The sequence below is a fragment of the Lithobates pipiens genome, unplaced genomic scaffold, assembly GCF_037356315.1.
Source record: "Lithobates pipiens isolate NorthernLeopardFrog02 unplaced genomic scaffold, aLitPip1_a1.2 Scaffold_19, whole genome shotgun sequence".
NCBI classification, from domain to species: domain Eukaryota; kingdom Metazoa; phylum Chordata; class Amphibia; order Anura; family Ranidae; genus Lithobates; species Lithobates pipiens.
The window spans coordinates 113,778,738-113,803,783 of record NW_027507764.1 but is presented as its reverse complement, the minus strand read 5'-3'; the positions used below and the strand labels follow the sequence as shown (position 1 = coordinate 113,803,783).

Sequence of the window (25,046 nt, the reverse complement as noted above, 5' to 3'; positions counted from 1 at the left end):
GCCGGCTCAGCGCCACTCCAGCTGTGCAACCTACTGATTACAATTAACTTCTGTTGAAGTAATTTGTCTGTGGGTTCACTTACTTTTTGCTCTAACACTATGAATGTTTAATGGGTGTGTTCAATAAACACATGAGAAATTAGAATTATTTGTGTTATCAGCTTAAGCACATTGGGGGTTATTTACTAAAGGAAAATCCACTTTGAACTGCAAGTGCACTTGAAAGTAAAGTCGCTGTAGATCCAAGGGGGACATGCTAGGAAAATAAAAAATAGAATTTTAGATTGCACATGATTGGATGATAAAATCAGCAGAGCTTCCACTCATTTCAGATCTACCCCTTAGATTTAGAGCGACTGCACTTCCAAGTGCACCTGCAATGCAAAGTGGATTTGTCTTTCGTAAATAACCCCCATTGTGTTTGTCTATTGTGGCTTTGATAAGGATCAGATCACATTTTATGTCAAATTACTGCGGAAAACCAATTAATTCCAAGGGGCTCACATACTTTTTCTTGCCACTGCATGATTTTAAATTTGATCCTTAGATATGCATTAAATATATTCTCTCAACAGAAGAAAGAAAAAATGAAAACTCACAGGTGCCTGCACATAGTTGCAACAGCCTCCAAAACATTCTTGTTATTTGCCTGTTCTTCCTTTCCTCTTATACATTCATTTTGGCCAGTGAGGCTGCCCTTGATAGTAATTGACCAATAGGAATGTGTATACCGTATATACTCGAGTATAGGCCGACCCGAGTATAAGCCGAGGCCCCCAATTTACCCCCAAAAAACTGGGAAACCTATTGACTCGTGTATAAGCCGAGGGTGAGATATGCCTGTCCATCCCTGTGTGTGTCCGTCCATCCCTGTGGGTCCGTCCATCCCTGTGTGTCCGTCCATCCCTGTGTGTGTGTCCATCCATCCATCCCTGTGTGTGTGTGTGCGTCCATCCATCCATCCATCCCTGTGTGTGTGTGTGTGTGTGTCCATCCATCCATCCATCCCTGTGTGTGTGTGTCCATCCATCCATCCCTGTGTGTGTGTGTGTGTGTGTGTGTGTGTGTCCATCCATCCATCCATCCATCCCTGTGTGTGTGTGTGTGTCCATCCGTGTGTGTGTGTGTGTGTGTGTGTGTACATATATATATCTATACATATATATATATACAATATAATATCTTTGGAAAAAGAATGTGTTCCTTGTGTCTAAAACATATATGGCATCTCAACAGATTATCTTCTTAATAAAACAATAGAATTTCTCATTCAGAGCTATTCATATTTTTACAAGATTCATAAATGTGGGTTTATGAGAGCTATCATGGTAAACCTGCTGGTTAGATCATGTGTCATCCTCTGAAGTCAGTGACACACTTCCATTTATCTTACCAGAGACACAGAATCATGCTGATCATCAATGAGCTCAAGCTTTCAAGGCTTAGCCATCTAGGTTCCCTGCTATATGCAAATATTTAAATTACTACCCTTTCTAGCTTTGGAAACACTGAATTCATCACTTTTACCAGACTCTGCAGCTCCGATGTAGTTAAACACATAATTCTAGACACTCAATAACAATCTTAGCTCTTTATAACAGTGCACCAGTATATTAAACGTGCCAGAGGATTCATTAGCTCTAGTGTTGCCAAGAACGCCATCTGTCCGTGCAGCCTTGTGTGTCCAGCCTACCTGTGTCCCAAGCCTCTGTCCGGTCCCGTCCCGAGCCTCCGTGTCGTCCCGTCCCGAGCCTCCGTGTCGTCCCGTCCCGAGCCTCCGTGTCGTCCCGTCCCGAGCCTCCGTGTCGTCCCATGCCAGGATCGCCGCTCTTCGTCGGCGCCCTGGCGGCCATTCCCCTGTTCAAAAGCCGCGCCTCCCGCCTCCGCCTGTGATAGGCGGAACACTGAATTTCCCAGCAGCCTGTGTTCCGCCTATCACGGACATCGTATCATCCTCGTCCGTAGTACGAGGATGAGACGATGTCCGTGATAGGCGGAACACAGGCTGCTGGGAAATTCAGTGTTCCGCCTATCACAGGCGGAGGCGGAGCCGGAGGCGCGGCTTTTGAAAGGTAGAATGGCCGCTGTCTGTCTGCTCGACACGCTGTTCGGGCAGTCAGACAGCGGTGACTCGAGTATAAGCCGAGGGGGGCACTTTCAGCCTCAAAAAAGAGGCTGAAAATCTCGGCTTATACTCGAGTATATACGGTATGTGTGTGTGTGAGTGTGTGTGTGTGTGTGTGTGTGTGTGTGTGTGTGTATGTGGGGTGGGGGGGGGGGTGGAGGTTTGTTTGGAGGCTGCAATGGGTATGTGTAGAAACCTTAAGTACCTGTGCTTTAAAGTGGTTGTAAAGCCACAGTGGTTTTTCTTTCTTAAAGAGTCTCTTCCTGTGCTACCAAGGGGCAATGTTCTGTGTACTGTGGGAGACCAGATTTAGTTAATGCAAGGTCCTGGGTTTAGTAACACTTTAATGTTTTCAGTAAATTGAAATAGAACCAAAATTTATCTTCATAGCCAATCAACAGTGATCCCAATGTGAAATTCATTATAAAGTTGGGACTACTATAAGCCACAGGGTCTTATAGTAGTAGGTCTTATAGGGTCTTTCACAGCAGGGCGTTTGGCAAGCGCTATAGCATTAGAAATAGCGCCTGCAATCCGCCCTAAAAAGGCTGCACCATTGTCTGTAGTGTGAAAGCCCGAGGGCTTTCACACCCGAGGGCTTTCACACTGTAGCAGTGCGCTGGCAGGACGTCAGGGAAAAGTCCTGCCAGTAGCTTCTTTGGAGCGGTGAAGGAGCGGTGTGTTTACCATTCCTCCACTGCTGCTCCCCATTGAAATCAATGGGGCAGCGCTGTAATACTGCCAGCAAAACGCAGCTATTGCGTTTTAACCCTTTCTCGGCCACTAGCGGGGGATAAAAGCGCCCAGCTAGCGGCCAAAATGAGCCGCAAATCCGGCGGTAAAACGCTGCTAAACAAAGCGGCGTTTTATCGCCCACGCTATGGGCGGTGTGGTGTGAAAGGGGTCTTAGATTGACTCAAATAGCTCTAGAAGCTTGTAGGTATCTGGTGTACTTTTGGAGAGTTGCTATAATAAAGCAACACAGGCATAAAAGGTTCCTACTTGATACTACATCAAACACAAATGTACCATGTGCTTTCCTGGCCTCAAAGAGCTCTTGTAGGCTAATCTTGAGCTATATCTTATGTTCACATCTAATTAAAATTCTATATAAACATTTTTTAACTTATCAGATATTTAAAAGCATGTAAGCAGCAGTTCAGATCTTTTCAGTCACTAGGATGATTCTAGCTCTTACTTCTTCAGCTTAAATTTGGTGTATCTTGCTCCCTGCTGCGAAGTACATGACAGCGGGTGGGAGTGCTTTCAAAGATGCTATATCTGGGTGGGCATTGTTAGTGTTATACATTTATTTATTGAGGAATTAAGCTGAAAGATAGTTCATATTTAGAAAGTAATACGGTAATCGTATATTGTAATCAGGACGTTAATGTACTCCTATGTGTAGCAAAATTAGCAATAATGTGTTTCCAGTCAGCATGATCTCTGTAAATTTGTATTGAATCTGTGCTCCTTAAAGTTATCCTTTAGTTTAATCCCACCACTTCTCACAACAGCACAGCCCAAGGTCTTATACCCACTTGTACTATATGATCCAATCACTCTAAACAAAAAAAATCAACATATCAAATGTTACTTCAAATACTTAAAGCCATGAGCAGGGGTGAGCAAATTGATGGAAATACACTTGGCCCACTTACACTTACACTTTGCTTAATCTGGCTTATCCTTTGATTACTAATTTGTGGTCTGCGGAGTTCTTTATAGTGTCCAGTCCTGGAGGTTGCTGTTTGCATCTAATGTCTAACCCGAACCCAGAGAACAGGATTCAAATATATATCTTCTGTATACTGTATTTGTGAACTGTTGTGCTGCACTATGATGTTATTCGTTGCTGGCACATTTGGATTTCTTTTTATTAACTGCTTGTAGTTTTCTTGAAGCTATAATTGTTCCATATTCTAGCACTATAGAAAGAATTTGAGAAATTCTCACTAATGGATTTTGAAAACATTAAGGGCATTACATCTTTTCAAGTCAATTATTTATAGCGACCTGCCACACCTTAACCTAAATATTTAACTACTCATCCATACTTACAGTTCTTTTATGTAATGAGACACCTGTCTTTCGTTCAAAATTTTTATTTTATGTTAAAATAAATTACATGTACAGAATATAAGACAAATTATGTGATACCAGAAATAAAAAGTAGACATATTGAAGTACGGATGATACAAAGCAAAGAAGAATTTCAAGATATTCTCGTGGGAATGACAATAAATGGCCTTTATATATTTTAGAATTTGAAAACATTCTTATAGCTGAGTTTTAAACATTTTAATCCCAAGAAAATATTAATATGTCTAAAAGAAAATATATTATTTTAAAGTTTTGACCATAACTTCTAAAGTATGTTTATAGTAAGTATTATATAGTAAGGGAAGAACATAAAAGGTATATAGGAAGGGAAGGGGAGGGAATAATTCTCCGGAGGAGGTTTTATATATCATCTAATGTTGTAATTCTATAAAAAATCTTAATCACCATAACAATAAAACTCGGTTGTCAATATTATCTGACGTATAATATTTAATCCAGGGTTTCCATATGATATCAAACTTTGTCATCTGGTTTTTATCTATAGCGTCCATTTTAGCATGGATGAAAGATTGATTCATTCTACGTTTGGTTTCTGCAATATTCACCACATCTGTTTTCCACGCATTGGCTATAGTCTGCTTTGCGGCTATCAGGAGTGTAAGAACTAATTTGAATTGTTTCTGATTCAGAAAGGCTGGTTTTAAATTAAGGATAGCTATAATTGGGTCTGGAAAAATTGGACGATCAAAAAATTTTGTAATTATCAGAAAGATCTTTTTCCAAAATGATTGTACAATTGAGCAATGCCACCAGGTATGTATATAGGTACCTTTTTCTGGACAGCCACGAAAGCAGAGGCCAGTGTTGGAGACACCTGTCTTTAAAACTGATTAAATCACCATGTATAGCTGTAGTCATACATCCTGGCTTTTGTTTCTGGAATATAGGGGTATTAGACACAGTATATAAGATACAATATAGTGTACTTCCTTCGGCCCTAGATGAGCCCCCTTGCTGAATAGAGGAGGGGGTTTATGGGATGGCTTTCTGACCCCGGGGCTGCGATGCTTAGTTGTCTTTCCCCTTCCCCCACTATCCCCCTAAAAAGGCTTGGGGGCGGGGCCATGCCTCCTATGCATCGACATCATGATTGGATGCCCTGCTCAGTGTGTTAGCACACCTGAGCATGGAGCAGATTCCCTCTTTCCATCTAGTTGGGGTTTAAATGATGTTGGTGGGGACCTGCCCCTTATCGGGGATATAAGCTGCTCAGGCTGGCCAGCTGACCATTTCACATGGGCCATTCACACAAGTGAGGACTCCAGGCATGCATACGGACACAGAATCATACCTCAGGTAATTGAGTTTCACTCATACCTACTACAACACTTTTTGGGTTTATTTTAGTTTCACATTTCACAATCCACCACCACATAGTGGGTTTGTTTTTGGATTTATCTGCTGTGGGCATATGCATACACATTTTCCTTGGCTGTAGTTCCCTTAGTTAATGCACTCCACATCACTGCAGTTGCACACCATTAATTCCCTTCATTCACTCACAGGCATAGATTTATCCCATTAATAATACATTCATTTCACGTGGTTCCATCTCCATATCTTTGCAGAGCAATGTGGACTGTTAAGCACACACTAGATTCACATGGTCATGGCATGGTGGCCTGGTCTTCACCTGGCTGCTGTCTCTGGTCTGGATGGGATTCCTCACCTCAGCCTCGGGGGCACATCTTCATCCCTGTCCCCTGTCTTCCCTTGGACATAGACTGGGCGTCACCATTGGGCCACATTGTAAGTTTTAGACCATTATTTTGAGAGATTGTTCTCCATTTAAAGGGTGTCCTATATTTATAGATATCACTGAATTAATTTCAGAGCATTTTACTCCTGATGGATGGCATGAGCCATGAAATGTGCTTTGAGTATACATCAAACTGATGCCCAGACAAGTTTGGCTCACCATGAGCAATTGCTTATGTTTGTTGAACCATTACGAATGGATGGGTGTTTTTATGTAACTGTACTGCTAATTATGTTGTATTTTGTATAATAACTATATATTCATACAAGTGTATCATAGTTTATTGTGTCCTGTATCACAGATTTGAACTTTTTATAACGTGATTTGTAACTAATAAATAATTCTATGAACAATATGAATAAGGTATCCATTCAGTGACCTGCCTCACACAAGGTCCCATTATTTTCTCTTTCCTGTTTAACACACATTAGGGATAGAGGTTTGCCACTGCTATAATCAGGTTGTGACAGGTCATATTAGTATATAATTCATAGGCAGTGATGCTGTTAACTTTTAGGTCAGTTAACCTCCCTGGCGGTACGATTATTTCAGATTTTAGGTGCTGAAAGCAATTATTTTACATGAAATTTGGTGTATTATATTGTAGTCCTGTAATTCTTAGGAACAACTCTTTGAAAAATGAAATCATAAATTATAATATAATAAATAACTATAAATAATTATACCAAATAATAATATAACAATAATAAAAATTATTCAATAATGTAATCAAATCAAAAACACTGAAATTTGCTCAGTTGCAGAATTGTCACTGTCATTACTTTTCAGTATTTGATGACGGATCTCCCCACAAATTGCTATCGCTCAATTCTGCGAGTGATTCCAATTTATTATCGCTGTTTTCTAGCTGGTCAAAAATCATTTTTGATGTAAAGGGACAGTTTTGGTTGCTATGGACAATCTCCAGTTTCCAGGCATAAAGAACAGTTTTTATAATATAAAACTGCATGCAGGGCACTGGGCAGAACACTAGGGACAAAGGGGATGTGAAATTATTACATACAGCAATGTATGTGTGTTTCACTTCTTGAATTTGGCGCCATTCTCCATCCCCCTGCATCGCAACGCTCGCAGGGAATGGGGATCGGCGATCTGATACATCAAGCAGAGGACGAGCCGCTCGTACAGCGGGGGGACATCGCTGGATCCAGGGGACAAGGTTAGTAAACCTCTCCCTGCATTCAGCGATGCGGTCCCGAGTCTGGCTTGGGGTTACCGCTTTTGGTATAAAATTTCCACCCCGAGCCAGACTCCGGAATACCGCCAGGGGGGTTAAGGAAACACAATGACTACTACATATATTTATTAACAGCTCAATAAGGTGTCTGGCAGAGTGCTTTACTTGCCTAAATGTAGATACATTTTTGGAGATAGTAACTTTGTATTTATGATGTTTTTGCATACAATGTTGATTACTTTGTCTTTTCCTAGCAACAAATTTAAAACAGTCAGATCATTGGCAAAGAGAAGACTGAGAAATCGGGATGAGCTGGCAGTATGGTCTGAACCTTATTTGGAGGTTCAGCAAATGGTCCAACTAAGCTGGTGTTCAGCCCAGTCGAATCTCCAGAGGCAGTGGGAAGTAATACATTTAGCAGCTTTATTTGTACCGCTGCTATATGTGACAGCTTACCCCATACCATGCCACAAGTCATGGACATGAGGGACAAAGACCTCTTCTCCACAACACTAGCTCCGTGGTTTTGGGGGTCTATGGGCAGGGGGCTTATTGAAATCTGGGAGCCCTCCTTAAAAATAAGGAAGCCCCCAGATACTGGTGCCCCCATGTGAATGAGTAAAAGGTAAATAGCACTCCTATCATTTACCAAAAAAAAGGTACATAGTAAATAAAGACACACACTTTTTTATAAGTCCTCTACTAAGAAGAAGTAGAAGTTCCACAATATAGATCCATCATCGGTCACTTTAACTGGTGAAAAATCCACTTTACTCACAATAAACTACATCTGCCAAATGGAAAAAACAGATTATCTGCTCCTGTTTCAAAATCAATGCGAATGTTATTTTCTTGTCACTGCAGCTAAAATTAAACAAAGGGGTGGGGTCTACTGGGTGACATCATTGACCAAATATGGAGCAGGTTATGCTAGGGTTTTTTTTTTTCTTCTTTTGACATTGCTCATCATGATTGACATAGGTCTGCTACACTGGACGATGTGATTTACATATTTTAATTTTTTTTTTCAACAATGGATTGCCAAAAACTGTATCTGTGTGTTTAAATCACTGTTTAAATCATGTTTTTTCATATGGGGCATCTTGTATCTTGGGGCCTCTTTATTTTTAAGACTTCCAGATTGCAATAATCCCCTACCCCCAGTAATACCAGAATGCAAAATGATATTAATAGTGCCACGTTATCCCAGATCCAAGTATTTTTATATGTGATGGTATTTACTTATCACTGTAAGTTTATAATAATAAAGAAAAATATATGTGAAAAAAAAAGCTAAATAAATGTCCTCCTGTGCACTGCCTTGGTGCCTGAAAAAGTTAACATAATAAACCAAGTGAAAAAAAAGCATGCAAAATAAATGTCCTCAAGTGCACTGCTTCAGTGCCTGGAACAACACACCCTTCAGTCTGTGTCCTTTCTGAACTTCTTAATATAATCCGTGCAATAGTGCTCCACATATAATCAATGTGCCTCCAATCTGGTGCTCCCCCCAGTAATATCCTTAACTCTCTGAGGATCGGAATAAAATAATTGTTACTCTACATAAAGATGGCCTAGGCTATAAGAAAATTGCCAAGACCCTGAAACTAAGCCGCAGCACAGTGGCTAAGACCATACAGTGGTTTAACAGGACAGGTTCCACTCAGAACAGGCCTTGCCATGGTAGACCAAAGAAGTTGAGTGCACGAGCTTAGAGTCATATCTAGAGGTTGTCTTTGGGAAATAGACATGTGAGTGCTGCCAGCATTGCTGCAGAGGTTGAAGGGGTGGGTGGTCAGTCTATCAGTGCATGGCTGTCATCTCGGAAGGAGGCCTCTTCTAAAGATGATGCACAAGAAAGCCCGCAAACAGTTTGCTGAAGACAAGCAGACACTAAGGACATGGATTACTGGAAAGTGTCATTTGTTCAGTGTTGTCACATGAAAAGGTATAAAATAGTTACAAAAATGTGAGGGGTGTATGCACTTTTGTGAGATACTGTACATATGGGATTTTCAACAGTGTCAGCAGCTGTATTCATATACTCTTTGATTAGTCTGTACATGTTAATAAGGTATAATGATCACACACGGTAGCTCTCAAAGATTCTTACATATATTACCCCAGTAACACCAGGTCAGGGCTTGCGGGAAAGGATCTTGTTCTTATTAAAATGGAAACAAGGTGCTTTGTCAGGGGGGTACCCCTTGCAAAGCTACTCCCCCCATATGGCTTGATATTATTTGTAGGAGGGGTGCTTGCTTGGTGCCCCCTTCCCTGGCCAGTCAGACTGCATGCTAGAATAAAGTGCTTCCATGCTTTATTGTCTTGTTTTTTTTGCAGGGATTTCTCTTTAAAATCTATACAAGAACCAAAGGGATTTATTTTGTGGGATCCCTCTTGATATCCATGCCAGACCCTTATCAATATTATGGGTCAGGTATGTATTTTCAGGGGGAGCCACATTGCTTTTTTGAGAGGTGTCCCCCATTAACATCTTTACTAGACCTTCATTTAGGATAAGGGTCTGGTATAAATGAAGGGACTCCCCATCCACTTTGTTTACAGCCATAGTGAAGCAGATGGGAGCTATAATTTACTGGCAATTGAAATGGCATTTATTTTCTTTGCAAATGTCATATTTGCTGCAGTAGGTTAGTAATTAGTACTATAATTGATGATTATCCTTGTATGTAGCATAAATTTCATGTATAGTAAAGTTTAGAAGTGCCCCTGGGCGATGTAGTCCATTGGCTCACTGCTGCCTATAATACCACTTTCAATATGGTTCCCATTATGGCATAAGCATAATGCATAGCCACAACCTACCTCATCAGCATCCGGGAGTGACGTCACGTTCTCCACCACACTACACTCTACGCCGAACAGGAAGTCTGGCTAGTCTGGCTAGAAAATGGCCATTTCTGTTTTTTTAACATTAGGTTTCCATTGTCTTCAATGGAGTTTGGTTTCAGCACCCCAGCCTCAACACCCCAACCTACCTTGAACTGAACCGGGGTGCTTACAACTATTTATTTATGTTAAAGGAGTTTTAAAGGCAGAAGGTTTATTTATCTTAATGCATTATATGCATTAAGATAAAAAAAAAAAAACTTGTGTGTGTAGCAGGCTCCCCAGCACCCCCCAATTACCTACCTGAGCTCCTTCCTTCTCCAGCGATGTCCATGACCCCCTCAGCCATCAAGGACACTCCTCCTGATTACATTTCAAAATATTATACTTCACGCTGCTCTAAATCAAATAAAGTCTATCAAATAATGCATATATAATGTTCTGGTGCAAATGTATGGTGCAATCATGAATTCAAATAAAGGGTATTCAACAATACTTATATAAAGTGCTTAGTGCAAACATATAGTGTGATCATATAAAGTCCATCCATATATATGGTATGCTAAACATGTGCAACTTTTGCTGTGCAGATTCCAGTGACACTCCGTGCTCCCCTCCTGGTTCCCCATTCACCAATGGTAATCTTTCAAAGTGTAATACTGCTAGGTTTATTAATAAAATCAACTGTCAATACACTTACATCAAAGAGGTTTAATCTTGCAAAATTCACCGCCATGGCGTACAGACAACCATCACTGGGTCTCCTCTGCGTGTCCCCACTTGATGTGTTTCACCCCTTCCACTGGGCATCTTCAGAAGCTGGTCAGATGCAGATGCAAGGTGCAGATGAGTTTGGGAGAGTAGATGAGATGCGACAGAGCAGAGCTTGACGTTTAGAACCTTCTCCTGCCAGTCAGCTGCCAGAATCGAATGTAGTGGGGATGAAGGAGGGTGGGGTTACACATAAGCTATGTGCTGCATTGGCTGGGAGACAGTGGGCCTCCTCCTAATTGGATGAGACAGAGCAACGACGCCATTGTCTCCCGTGATTGTAAATCAAAGTCAGTCAGCCTATACAGAGCTCTGACTTGGCTTGGGTGCCCCCTGTAGCAAGCTGCTGGCTGAGGGGCACTAAAAGAAGGGAGGGGCCAGGAGCAGCGAAGATGGACCCGAGAACAGGAGGATCTGGGCTGCTCTGTGCAAAACCAACTGCACAGGACAGGTAAGTATAACATGTTTGTTATTTAAAAAAAAAAACACTTTACAATCACTTTAAAGCTTTAAGTCAAAAGGAAAGAAAAATGTTGCTGTAACTGCTTTAAATGTGTTAGATGGTTTTTGGTTTCAATTTGTTAGTGTATCTAAATCTGCTTGTGCATCTAAGCCCTTGTATGCACGGTCGGAGATTCCGACAACCAAATCCGTTGGAGTAATTCTGACGGATTAATTCCGGAAGAGGTCCGGAGGTGATGTTGCATACACACAGTTGGACTAAGTTGTCGGGAAATCTGATTGTACATAACGTGATGACGTTATTTTGTTACGACGGGACTACGTTCAGGCTAGTAGCCAATAGCTTTGGTCTAGGAATTTGATCTGAGCATGCGTGGCACTTTGTCTGTCAGAGTAGGCTACACATGATCGGAGTATGTCCGATCGGAGCATTTTGTCGGAAAATTTTACCGGCAAGTTGGAAAACTTGGTCCGTCGGATATTCAGACGGAAACAGTCCGATGCAGACCACACACAGACGGAATATCCGACAAAACGGTCCGATAGGACACATTCTGTCGGAAACTCCGACCGTGTGTACAAGGGCTAACACTCCCTTCCACCCAGACTGACAATGCTGCTGTCCAAGGGAGTCTCTGTTTCTTCTTCAACTAGAGTGTTGACACTTTAATACAAGAGATGTGTTACTGTCCAGATCATCTGGTGAAAACAGAGGGAACAAAAACTAGAAACCAAAACTGATGCAGCTATCACTTTTAATGATTGGTAAACTACAATATATAGCATTTTTGGTTTTGTGCTTTAATACCAATTTAAGTATTTTTAATAAGCATTTTTTGCATTGTGACTGTATAATGTAAAATTTTAGGAAATTCTTTGTGCAAATTTGTAAAGATACGTTAAATGTGTTGATACACCTTAAAGTTAAACATCTTATTCAAATTCACCTTTTAGAACATCATCCCTGAACTGAAAAATTGACTTCCTTTATTAGGAAACATTCCATTTTCTCCCTGTATGTCTTCTACACAGATAACACCCCGCTGGCAGTCTTTGAGCTCAAGATGTCACACTGCTACAAGTGTAGAATTAGTGTCCTCTTAGTTTTAAGTGTAACTGTGGCATATATAAAATTACAAATTGAGATTTCACATCTACTCCTTTTCAAAAGGGGAAAAAAAAATATTTTTCTGTTGTAAGACTAAAAGATAATCCTCTTGAATGTGATAGAGCACTTTCTAATCTAGTAATAAAACATCTCCTTCCATTCTGAGTGCACTTATCAGCAACTGCTCTAGCTGAGAGTAGATCAGTAATAGAGGATGAAGAAGAACCCGTAATTATTGTTTCTACAAGTTATGATAATGTACAACTCTTCTAACAGCCTGTTAAAATTTATAGAAGTTTCTTAAATTTCTGACTGCCAAAACCAATGAAATATGCATTTAAAAAACTACAAATAACAGTTATTTGCATCAATTCCTAAGCCAATACTGATCATATCTCCTTTTAATTGTTGCACAAATGGTGCGCTTGCATCCTCTATTCCCCCCTGGAAGCTGACTCTAACAATAAATGGGGAAAAATAATATTATCATGATAAAATTTTCTATAAGAATTTGTTGCCAATCTTGTCACGGCTTTTTATGATCGCGCAGCAGATGGCTGAACCACACTGTAAAATTCTATCACATTGCAGAGCTGCTGTTTATGTAGACACTAAGCTGGCTTAAATCATATCAGACCAGCCCACTTCACATTCTCTCTCTATTTTCTCTAGCTACATATTAAACTTCACTATCTGGCTGATCCTGGCACCCATTGCCGGCAAGCCTCATGCCAAGTCCGCATTTTGTGGTAGCTTCATCATTCGTATGCTCTTCTTTGTTCTTCGTAATTTGTATTTCTGCAAAAATGAAAGGACAATTTGTGCGTAAATAATTTGATAATTGATTGTAATGTGTATATTGTTATACTGGATCTTTTCCATATACAGTTTTTTTTTCCAGAGTTTTTGAAATTAAGAAAATGGGAGAGCAAATTTCCTTACCCTTATGCTCATCTACGTAAGTCTGGACATGTTTCATGTTTGCTGAAGATAATACATCTTGATCAGCATTCTGTATTACACAGTGCTGTAATAAAGCAAATCTGTGCTGGGAAAAATATGTTGCCTGCCATTGTTTAATTATTTTGAAAATACTGGTTGCCTGGCTGTCTCTGACACCTATGTCATCTGGGTTGCTGACCAAGAACAGACATGTGACAAGTTAGGTTGGAACTCTTACACTTCAGGTTAGTAAAAAAAACACTGTAACCATACATATTTCTCTCAGTACTGATTTTCTTTAGAGAATAAAGGCTGCATTCATTCAAATATAAGTATCCTTACTTGTAAATACAATCAATATTTTCAGTAATAAGAGCCAATGAAGAGTGAACAAAACAGTCATATAGCTGCAAACTGCTTTGAAAGTTTGCTTTAAATTTGTAAAAAAAACGGGGCTGTGGGGTGGTGTATTAGTTTGTGTTTCTGCCTTTTCAGCACTGGAGTCTTTGGTTTAAATCATGGCTCAAGGTTGGTTCTTCTATTTGTGATTTTGTGTTTTTTCTTCCAGGTATTCTGCTTTCCTTCCACCCGCCATGCTGGTAGGTTCATTGGCCCCTGTCTAAGCCCTTGTACACACGGTCGGAGATTCTGACAACCAAATCCGTCGGATTTTGTCGGTCGGATTTTGTCCGACGGATTTTGTCCGAAACTGTTGTATACACACGGTCAGACAAAGTTGTTGGAAAATCCGTTACGACGGGACTATGGTCACGCTAGTAGCCAATAGCTTTGGTGTAGGAATTTGATCTGAGCATGTGTGGCACTTTGTCTGTCGGAGTAGGCTACACATGATCGGAGTATGTCCGATCGGAGCATTTTGTCGGAAAATTTTACTGGCAAGTTGGAAAACTTGGTCCGTCAGAATATCCGACAAAACGCTCCGATCGGACACATTCCGACGGAATCTCCAACCGCGTGTACAAGGGCTAAGGGTTGCCCTGGCATGTGTATGTAAAGATTGGTGGAACATTCTTTATTTTTTGGCATTTTCTTACTTCCACTTAGGGTAAATCGATATGTTTTAATTTAGACCAAGGGCAGTTGCATATAAGCTTTCCCAATTATCTGCATAACCTTTACACAGCTTCAGATGTGCAGAGGGGTACTTTGAAATGGGAACATATCTTGGAATTTTTTCATTCATTTTTTTCTTGCACATCGGAGAGGGACTAAGATCTCAAATGGTGTGATCAAGATTGTGGTAGGCACATTCAGTTATCTGGTAAATCTATCTAGTATGCGTTTTTTAGTTTTTTTAATGGTGAAGCATAAATCACAGAGGAGTCTCACTTCTTATTTTTGAAGTACAGTACAATGAAAGGGACCTTGGAATTCATTTTATAGATATTTTGGGAATTTACAGTTTGTGGTGGCAGTTTTTTTCCGCAGAAACGCTTCATATAGTATTATAATTTTTGAAAGAACATATATCAAAGTTTTGTGTGTGCAGCTTCCATTACTGATAATTTTATTGTAAAAAAAATAATAATATTGTAATAGTTAGCATGGATTCTTATTTATTCGGTATGTGTACTGTATGTAAGGATTGGTGGAGTTTTCTTTATTTTTAGGAATTATTTATTTTGCTTCCACTTATGGTGAAAAGATATGTGTTCATTTAGACCAGAGGACTCTGATGTAAGGGGGATTTTGAAGTGAATGATAGGGACCCTCATTTAAAGGGGACTCTGATAAGGAAGGTGAAGACTGAATGTATTTTTTATTTGACTTTCATTAATGGTTCAGGTTTATTTGGAATGTCTTTGCTTTGGTTTAACCAAGTTCTGAATCATATGATGCTGTTTACACGAAAGCTCCAAGTAAAACTGATGAATTCATTATTAAAGCGGAGTTCCACCCCTTGACATGCCACATTTGGCATGTCATTTTTTTGGGGGGGGGGGAGGGAGCAGATACCCTCTTTTTAGAGGGTTCCATCTCCTACTTCCGGTGCACCGCAGCGCCGGAAGGGAGATCACCTCTCCACCCTCCCTCTCGGCAATCATCTGGGACACGTCACAGGTCCCAGATGATTGCCTGGCCAGTCACGGCGTGCCACGCGCTCGTGCATGTGTGTGTCCACAGCGACAATGCTGGCGACGCAGACAGGAGGGGGAGATGAGCGGGGATTCGTTCCCCGGTGTGGCTGGACCCTGGGACAGGTAAGTGTCCGATTATTAAAAGTCAGCAGCTGTAGTATTTGTAGCTGCTGACTTAATTTCTTTTTTCTTTAAGCGGAACTCCGCTTTAAAACTGGTGTTGTTCCTCATTCAACCAAGGATGGGTACAATGCACCAACCTTTTTTTTACCAGGTGGGGAAAAGAAGCAATCCGGTGTTGTCTGATTAGAGGAAAGCTCTTGTATTCCTAATATGCAACTTTGGGTGCAATGAGCATCATACTGGCAGTCAATGGAATAAGTGAGAGAGCAAGCAGAAGGTTGGTTCCAGCCAGCATGCTTTACGTGCGTTAAATAAAGTGAACCCATTATGGGCAAAGAACAAGTTCTCTTTAATAAAGAAAACTAAATCTATCAGGCTGGGTGAGGTTGAAAAGTGACTGTTCAGGCTAGATTTAGTACCCAGGAGATCAATAGCTTTTTCTCTTGTAAATACAAATTTTGTGTAATAATCCAACAAAATGTTTCCTTCGGGTCTGTTCTGTATATTTTATTAATGCGTGCTAATATTTTTCTTACTCTTTTCCCGAAAACAAATAATAGCATTCTGCTTTGTCCTTGACACATTTTCAGATGCAATCTTGAAAACAACAGCATTGATTTGATGCATGCAAATGGAAAGTGTATTATGATATGAATATTCAGGATGTTGTGTGCTCTCCAGATGGTGCAGTGTTTGCAAGACTCCCATGTAGTACAGAGTGCAGCTTGTATGCTAACTGGTAGAGCTTTGTGGAAATGTCCAGTGATTTACATCCTATTGTTGTTTGTAAAATGACATGCTGTATTTATTGGATCCTTTGTAAAAATTAACTCTGTCAGCATTTTGGTAACATTTGTTTATGAGAGTTATCCTGTGATTCTGTTCCGGGCATTTTTAAGATGCAAGCTTTGGTGTTTGAGTATGTATAGGAGTATACCACATACTGGATAATTTTACACAGTGTATATGGCATTCAATACATAAAGCTGCAGCAAGGATAGGTACAAGAATAAAGTGTGTGTTGGCACAGCTGCCCCCATTTGTAGAGGAGCCCGACCCCCCCGCACAAATTAGATTTCAATTGCCATTTTATTCAAGTGCTGTGGCTCCATTCGCATTCTTTGCTCCCTTTCCCCAGCTATGTGATGACTTGGGCAGAAAATTGCACCTTTGTGTCATTGCATCTCTCCATCATTCATGACTGCAAATAAGGAAAAACTTAACGTCATATATGACCCACATTATTTTCATTTACGGCTAAATGGCAAGTTGTATCACTTTCTTGTTTCTATGAATGAAATACAAGTGATTGCAAACCCTATTTATTAAAAATAAGAAACATGTTATACTTACCTACTGTGTGCAATAGTTTTTCACAGAGCAGCCCTGATCTTCCTCTTCTAGGGTTAACTCATCTTCTTGGCATGCCACCATAGGCAGCCACTTCCCAATGAGGCACAACTGTGGGCTTGTTCGCGAGCAGGGGCGGACTGATCATTCGGGCACTCAGGCACTGCCCGAGGGCCCCATGCCACTAAGGGGCCTCATCGGGGTTGCCAGCCTCAATAAAACCAGGGACAGTTTGTAAAAATCGGTGTTTTTAAAAAAAATCTCAAGATTATAGCTGCTCCGCCTCTCCAGTACCTTTTCAGTTTGTGTATGTGTATTCTGTGTGTGCATATTGTGTGTCTGTGTGTGTATACTGTCTGGCCCCATAATCTATTTCCTGGGGGGCCCATAATGGGCCATTTGTCATGGTGGCAGACGGGATTAGTAGTTTCTTCATTCATAGATCCCTGTGAATGAATGATGCATTTGTGTGAATGGAGCCCCACACATCCACGCTGATTTTATATCTGACAGCGGCTGCAGGGGAGAGAATCCCCCACCTACTGCGACAGTGAAAGAGGGTAAGGGCAGAGGATGAAGTAGCTGGAGTATGTTACACTTAAATATGGGTGTAAAATGCGACATGTTCTGCATGGGGAACTTAGCCTTCAAAGGAAAACTGGACATAAATGTGGTCAGTTTATTAAAAATAAGTTTATAAGATATTTTTTCTTCTTAGATTTGCATTTTGCAAGGATTACCACAAAATGTATAATCTTAGGTAGAATTGCAGTGATTCTACCCATAATTCCAAATTGTGACGTGTGAATGGAGCCTTATACACACTTTAAATGACATAACCAAGTTAGGTCTGCAAGCATTGCAAAGCATGGAACACATTCAGTACATGGAAGACCCCCAACTTTGGCTGTATTTATTACAGCCAAAGTGATAAAACAAACCTTCAAGACCAATCCCCCTTGATCAGGTTCAGATACATTGTAAAATGATGCTGGAAAACTGTTGAATGAGTTATCGATATTACACAAGGATGTGTCACAGCCCAGTCAAGTCACTTATTGCCTGGCAGAAAGACCCAATTTACAGGATTGTAACTTCTGTGAGCGGTGTAGATTATCCCCTGAGTCAGGAACTTAACTAGACACACTGTAAGCCAGTGCTACAACATACATCAAAATATAATGAAATATTATTTTTTCTTATTCTTTTATTGTCTTTACTTTTTATTGTTCCACTATTCAGGTCTGTGCCCAAAGACTTTTCATTATACTAAATCATTATTTTCCTTCTAACTGTACTTGAAATAATAGTCAACATAATTCCCTATTGTAATCTGTAGCAATCAGGGCCATCTCTCCACCCATCAAGATGTCTACAAAATGAGCTGCTCATCCGAAAACTCATTTTATAGGACTCCAAATAGTTATAGGCATACATTAGTGTATCTGTATTTGTAATCATACGGGTTTACACAGTGGATGGCAACCCTTGCTCACCTGTAGTAGGAGTCATTAGTAGTTAGGTGGAGTTCAAATGTACTTGAAAGACATATATTTCACCTATGATGGACTCACTGCTCTAAGTCTATTTCACTTTAGGCCAACTCTAGGCCAGCTGTTATGACATAACATTAATAGTGACAGGAACTCACTGCACTTACTAATTAGGATAGTCTCCATTGTTCTACATAAGGTGACAGTCTTGCAGGACTGAAATTACACTTTATAGTGACAGCTCCGCTCTTTTTCATATGAGTGGGAAGATATAACAAAACATGAGGCATCTGGCTAGTCTAAAATCATGTGGCATGACAGGTCTTCCTAGCTGCTTTCACAGTCTATACTATTAAAGAATTCGCTCACTCCTGCTTGCCACCGTGTAAATGATCTCCTTAATGGACCTTGTCTTACTTATGACATTGGCCAAAGAGAACATAGCTAGCTAGAGAGAGCGTACCCCCCCTCAGCCAAAACCATTCCAGAACATAAGGGAGAACTCTGATGCCACGTAAACAGACTTTTCGATGGACTACTGTAGGTCCGATGGAACGAATGCGCTGGACAATTCGATCCTGTGTGGGCTTCATCAGACCTTTGCTGTCTAAAAATCAGACAGACTTTAGAATTAAAACATTTTTCAAATTTTTCCGAAGGACTCAAGTCCGGTCGAAAAATCTGTTCGTCTGTATGCTAGTCCGACGGACGAAAACCGACGCTAGGGCAGCTATTGGCTACTGGCTATGAACTTCCTTATTCTAGTCCGGTCGTACGTCATCACGTTCAAATCCATCGGACATTGGTGTGATTGTGTGTGGCCAAGTCCGTTCATTCGGAAAGTTCGACGGAACTCCGCCGAAAGTCCGTTGGGAAGACCGTCGGACCTAGTCCGTTGAAAAGTCTGGTCGTGTATACGCAGCATTACCCTTCTGTTTTATATATATATATATATATATATATATATATATATATATATATATATATATATAGATAGGTAGACAAACACTTTTTTGTTTCACCGTGTCCTCTTTAATAATGATTCCTGAATGGGAGCTGGTCATTCAGCTACGGGCTGAAACTGAAAGGTCATTTAAAAAAAGATGAATTAGCTTAAGTAGCCATTATATATGTTACATACTTTTTTTTTTTTTTTTATATACGAATGTGGAGTAATATATGTCTTGCAGCCTAAATCATGAACTTGTTGCTAGTGAAAACCTCTGAATAAAATATCTAGAGAGAACTAGACTCATGGAAGGCTGTATAATGTTGGGACATTAATAAATTATTTTATATATTCAAGAGGTAAGAAGCAATATACAAGTTCAGTGTATTTCTTTGAGAGAAACTAGTATTTGGCCTTAAGTCCTTAGTATAAATGTAAATGTTGCAAGATGAGCAATGTCTTCATAGGTTTATTTCCCAGGAGTTTATTTACATTCATAGAAAAGACAAATCTGCCAGTATCATCATACACAGTAAACAATATTAAGCCTGCTGCCCTCTGGCTCTGACTAAACTCAACTCACTGTATATCCTTTTTTGCTAAAGCTACAGATGGGTTTACATGACCTCACTGGATGTCTAATACTAGTAATTATGGAAAATAGTAGAGCAAAGAACAAAAACTAGCTTTGGAATTACACCTGAAAAGAAATACTAATTGGTTATAACAAAGGATTATTTATACATATTTTTGACCTTTCAGCATTACCATTTAATGTAAAATACTATCAAATGAAACTCAGTTTACTTTTTTGGCAAAGAAGAGGGGAGGGGGGTGCATTATGCATGCTTAGGTCTTGTTAAAGGGAGAGTGTTTGTTCCTGTGCTTCAGGGAGCATGCCCATTGTTCCCCAGATCCAAGGCAGGACAGTACTGATCTCTTACAATGCGCAACATACCTCAGATCCAAGCAAGTCGGGGCTGATCTGTTACAATGCAATTTTTTTTGGTCAGGCTTTGGGGAAGCTGACATTGGCCTACAGGCATGGCATTTAAACTAAGTAGCCAATTCAGTGTGTTTAGAACTACTATGGCCCCTTGACTGCATGGTACATTTTATTACATAGGTAACCTAAGCTTTTAAAGCTAAAATCCAGCTTAACATTTAGTCTTGCATAGCTGAACAGATTCCTCTCCAGTTCTGAAATGAACTGTTCTAATTTCTCTACATGCTGTAACCTTCAGAATCTGCAGAAAGTCAGAAAGGACCTGCTTCATTTCTAGGCTGGAGGATATCCAGCACCAACACCAACCCTCCCTGCCTAAATATCCCTGACACCGGCTTTCATTTATTACATTTTACTACTTTCAATTCTAGAGGCTCAACACACATGTGGATGTTACCTAGGGAAGTCTGCATGCAAGTGCAGTCTGCCAAGGAATGTCCATTCTCCAGACTGACTCCCACTCATAAATGTTGATATTTGCATACCCCCCCCCCCCCAAGAGGCAATCCACTGTATGCAATATGACCCTTAAGAGAAGTACTGAGGCATAATGACGTGATGTTTTCAGGAAGGTATGTACAGTACCCTACTGGCCCCTCCCACCAGGCATTATATTTCTGCATTGAATAGACAAGCAGTGAGACCCATTGTTATCTTCACTGGGTTTAAAAACAACTATATTTAAAAACTTCATTAGCAGTTTGATGATGGGGAGAGAAGTAAAAATATAAGCAGGTTTATATAAGCAGCTTTAATTTTATGTTTCAGGATTAGTTATCCTTTAAAATAGACAAAAAATATGATTAATTTGATTCAAAATAGCTAAAATGTTTTAGCTCTTAAAATTGATGTTTCTATTCTTACACCCCCCCTCCCCTCTCCCCCACCTACTGATTCCTTTCTTTGTTTCAACTGGTATTAATCAGCTCTGTTATTCTCACAGTTCTTTATGCTTTTACACCTGTACCTTACTGTTTGTGTATTTTCGGAAATGTACTACCATTTTGTACTCCTTATTTGCACTGATTTTGTGATAATAAAATATATGTTCAACCTTAAAATTGATGTTTCTAAATCCATCACAGGCATAGCATTCAAAGTACAAAACAACCCCCCCCCCCCCCAAAAAAAAAAAAACTAATACCAATGATCTTCTATGGTAACTGCATAAAAATATCAATAATATAAACATATACATATAAAGATCTACAGTACATGCACATATTAGTAAATAGTTTATAAATACAAATGCGAAATGTAGAATAACAACTATTAGGAATGTTTAAAAGGACATGATTGCTGAGCCTGTTATTGAGCACGCTATTAGTAGCATTTTTAGGAGGTGTCAGTAGATATTTAATGCAGTTTTTATTACGTATGGGAGACATACATACAGCGTGAAACGTGATTGATTCTTGTGGTGATGATCATTTGGAAATAAATTGTGTACATAATTTCCTAGTTAACTAATCAACTTATATCTGCCCATTATCTTATCAATATCAATTTAGAATGTGGCAACGTTTTGCGGATGGATTTAACCCCTTTTCAGCCGCTTTACCGCTGATGCCCAGGGCAGCACAGTGGGAAAGGGCTCTTACAGTGAAAGGGAACTCTTATGTAAAGGGGAACACTGCAGATAATGATCTAAGGGGTGACTCTATTGTAGAGGGGGGCTCTGGTGACCAGAGACGACCTTATATCAGAGTCCACTGCTTTCACTTTACATCAGAGTTCCCACTTACATCAGGGTCCGCAGACTGAGTTCTCCCTTGCACTGTAAGCGGGAGTCCTGCAGACTCTGATGTAAAGGGGAAAGCCAGAAACTCTGACGTGGGGGGCACACTGGTGACCAGAGACCACCTTCCGTAGCGTAAATACACTAAGGTAATGGGAGGTCACTAATATGGAGGGACCTTTATATCAGTGCCCCTAACATTATTGTAATAACTCCCCCCTTACATCAGCAACCCCCCTCCCCCCTCAGACTGGCCTGGCGATGCTGTCACTGACCTCCTCTCAAGTGCACCATAGAGGGCTTAGTCAGATGGCTCGTGCTTGGTGGCTCTGGTTTTAGCCTATAGTCTCCTCCCCATAGTCCACACATGTCTGACACATGTCTGACTTCTCCCATGACCCCCATTCCGGCGGTGCTCCCACTCGTGACTCCACTCCAGACTCTGCCTCAGAAACTGTAGATGTGACACAGAAGATGGTCAGAGGCTGCGGACATGACACAGGAGATGGTCAGAGGCTGAGGACATGATACATGAGATGGTCAGAGACTGCAGACATGATACAGGAGATGGTCATAATCTGCGGAAATGATACAGGAGATGGTCAGAGACTGCGGACAGGATACAGGTGATGGTCAGAGACTGTGGACAGGATACAGGTGATGGTAAGAGACTGTGGACATGGTAGTTTCCTCCTCTGCCCCCCCCTTCATATTACCATACTTCTCTACATCAGTGTCCTTCCTCCTGTGCCCCTTTCACTGTGCTGCTGCAGTGCACCATGCAGTCCACCTCCACTGTCAGCCTGCTTTGTGAAGGGATTGTTGGCTGGGGCCTGCCTGACTGTATCTGAGACTGAATCACTGACTCTGCGTCACTCTGTCTATCCCCCGTCCCCCCGACTCAAGTGAGAACACTGAGCAGCAGGGGAGAGCACTGTGACTGTCTGAGTCTCTCCTTAGCTGCTGTCTGCTGCTCTGTCCACTGACTCCAACACTCAGCTCCTCTGTCCATCCGCCCTCAGCTCCTGCTTTTTTAAAGTCTGGCGGGCGGCGCGGCAGTGTGGCTGACATCATCATCATCATGCGGCGCCGGTGGGCAGAGGCAGTGCTTGTGGATCAGATCTTCTCTGTGATTTGCCTTGTTTTTACAAGCTGCCCATAAATCTATGGGTGGTTGGCAAAATTGTACCTAAGTAATCTAACCTTAACCTAAAAAGTGCATGTAGTAGTAACAATTGAAATGCAGCCACCTTGTGGCACCTGCAGTTACCAGTGTTAGTCTGAAAGTCAATCATTGCATCCCTGTGGCCCTTGGATCTGAAATTAGGCACTGAAACCGTCTGATGCTAAATTCTGCCCCCTGGCATTCAGCTGTCAAATTTCATACTCTCAATGGACAGTATAGGCTCTGGCGTCTGAATTAAAGGAGTTGGGGCTTGGTTGGCAAGGCATTATGTTTTAATCCAACCTTGGCGAAAAGTTGAAGCTGTTGGGTAGATTTACTAAAAGCAACTGGGTCATTGATTTTGCAAAGGAATTTCCCTTAGCTTAGTGTACAAGCTGAAGCTCTGCTGACTTCCATTATCTGAACATGTGCAAGAAAAAATATTTTTTCCCATGCATATCGGGTGAATTTTCACCACATTCACTAAGCTTTCAGGAAAAATTCTCTTGAAAAGTAAACTATTTCCCTTTACAAAATCAACCACTATGTGTACAGTTTGGACCTGGAATCCAAGGAGCTTCACAATGACAGGTCATGTTTACTTGAACAGAAGATTTGGTTCGCATTCTGTTTTAACAAACCAAGGCTCCAAATTACCAAGTAAATTATTATTTTTGCTTAGTGCAAGATATAGAATGCGTTGTACCATATTCAAAGGACAGTTCCCAAACATTGTGTAGACATTTTCATACAACCATATGTGCTGGATTAACATTTAAAAAAAAGAATCTAAAGGGAAAGGGAATAACATGCAGAAACTCATCACCTGACTTTGTGATGGAAGTCAGGCCGCGTACACACGCGGGGACTGTTCGCTCAACTTTGTCCGCTGAACAGTGTTTCGGCGGACAGTCCGCTCGTGTGTGGGCTTTCAGCGGACAGTTTCAGCGGACAGTCTGCTGAACAAAGTTTTTCGGAAATTCCGAAAAACTGTCCGCTGAAACTTTGTTTCAGCGAACAGTCCCCTCGTGTGTAGGCTTGTTCGTCAAACTAAGTTCCGCGCATGCTCAGAAAGGATTTACACGCCGAAGTTTGCATTGCAGTGTATAGGACGTCGTTTTCTAGTCCCGTCGTACGTGCCGTTCACGTCATCGCGCACGGTTTCAGCGGACTGTTCGTTCGTGGTGTGTGGGCAAGTCCGTCCATGCTAATTTTGAGCGGACTGTCCGCTGAAACTGTTTGACGGACAAAGTTGAGCGAACAGTCCCCGCGTGTGTACGCGGCCTCAATGTATAAGCATATGCAGAAACAGTGCACCAATGACGTTTGGTGGATCTGATTAACATTTGGGCAGATCTAAGACAATGGAGTTGATTTATTAAAGCAGAGGAACATTTGCTTTGCAAATTAATTTTAACTTGGTGAATGACATGTAATTGGCCATCTAATCAAGTAAAAATCAAGTTTTTAGAATATTGTTTTGCACAGTATTGGGTATTCTCTGCAAAATAAATCTTAGCTTCACTAAACTAAGTGCATATTTATTTGAATAGTGAACATGCATATTTATTCTTTAATTTTTATTTCAGAATTATTGGCAGTTACTGTATACAGTTATTTACGAAAGGCAAATCCACTTTGCACTGCAAGTCCACTTGAAAGTGCACTAAAAGTGCACGTGGAAGTGCAGTCACTCTAAGTCTAAGGGGTAGATCTGAAATGAGGGGAGGCTCTACTGATTTTATTATCCAATCATGTGCAAGCTAAAATGCTTTTTTTAA

General features: G+C 40.7%; 1 protein-coding gene across 2 annotated transcripts in view; it reads left to right on the top strand.

The window, feature by feature from the left end:
* The window catches only part of DPP6 (dipeptidyl peptidase like 6), a 1,860,394-nt gene that overhangs the window by 685,937 nt on the left and 1,149,411 nt on the right, over nucleotides 1-25,046 (top strand). The gene's annotated exons all lie outside the window — the stretch shown is intronic.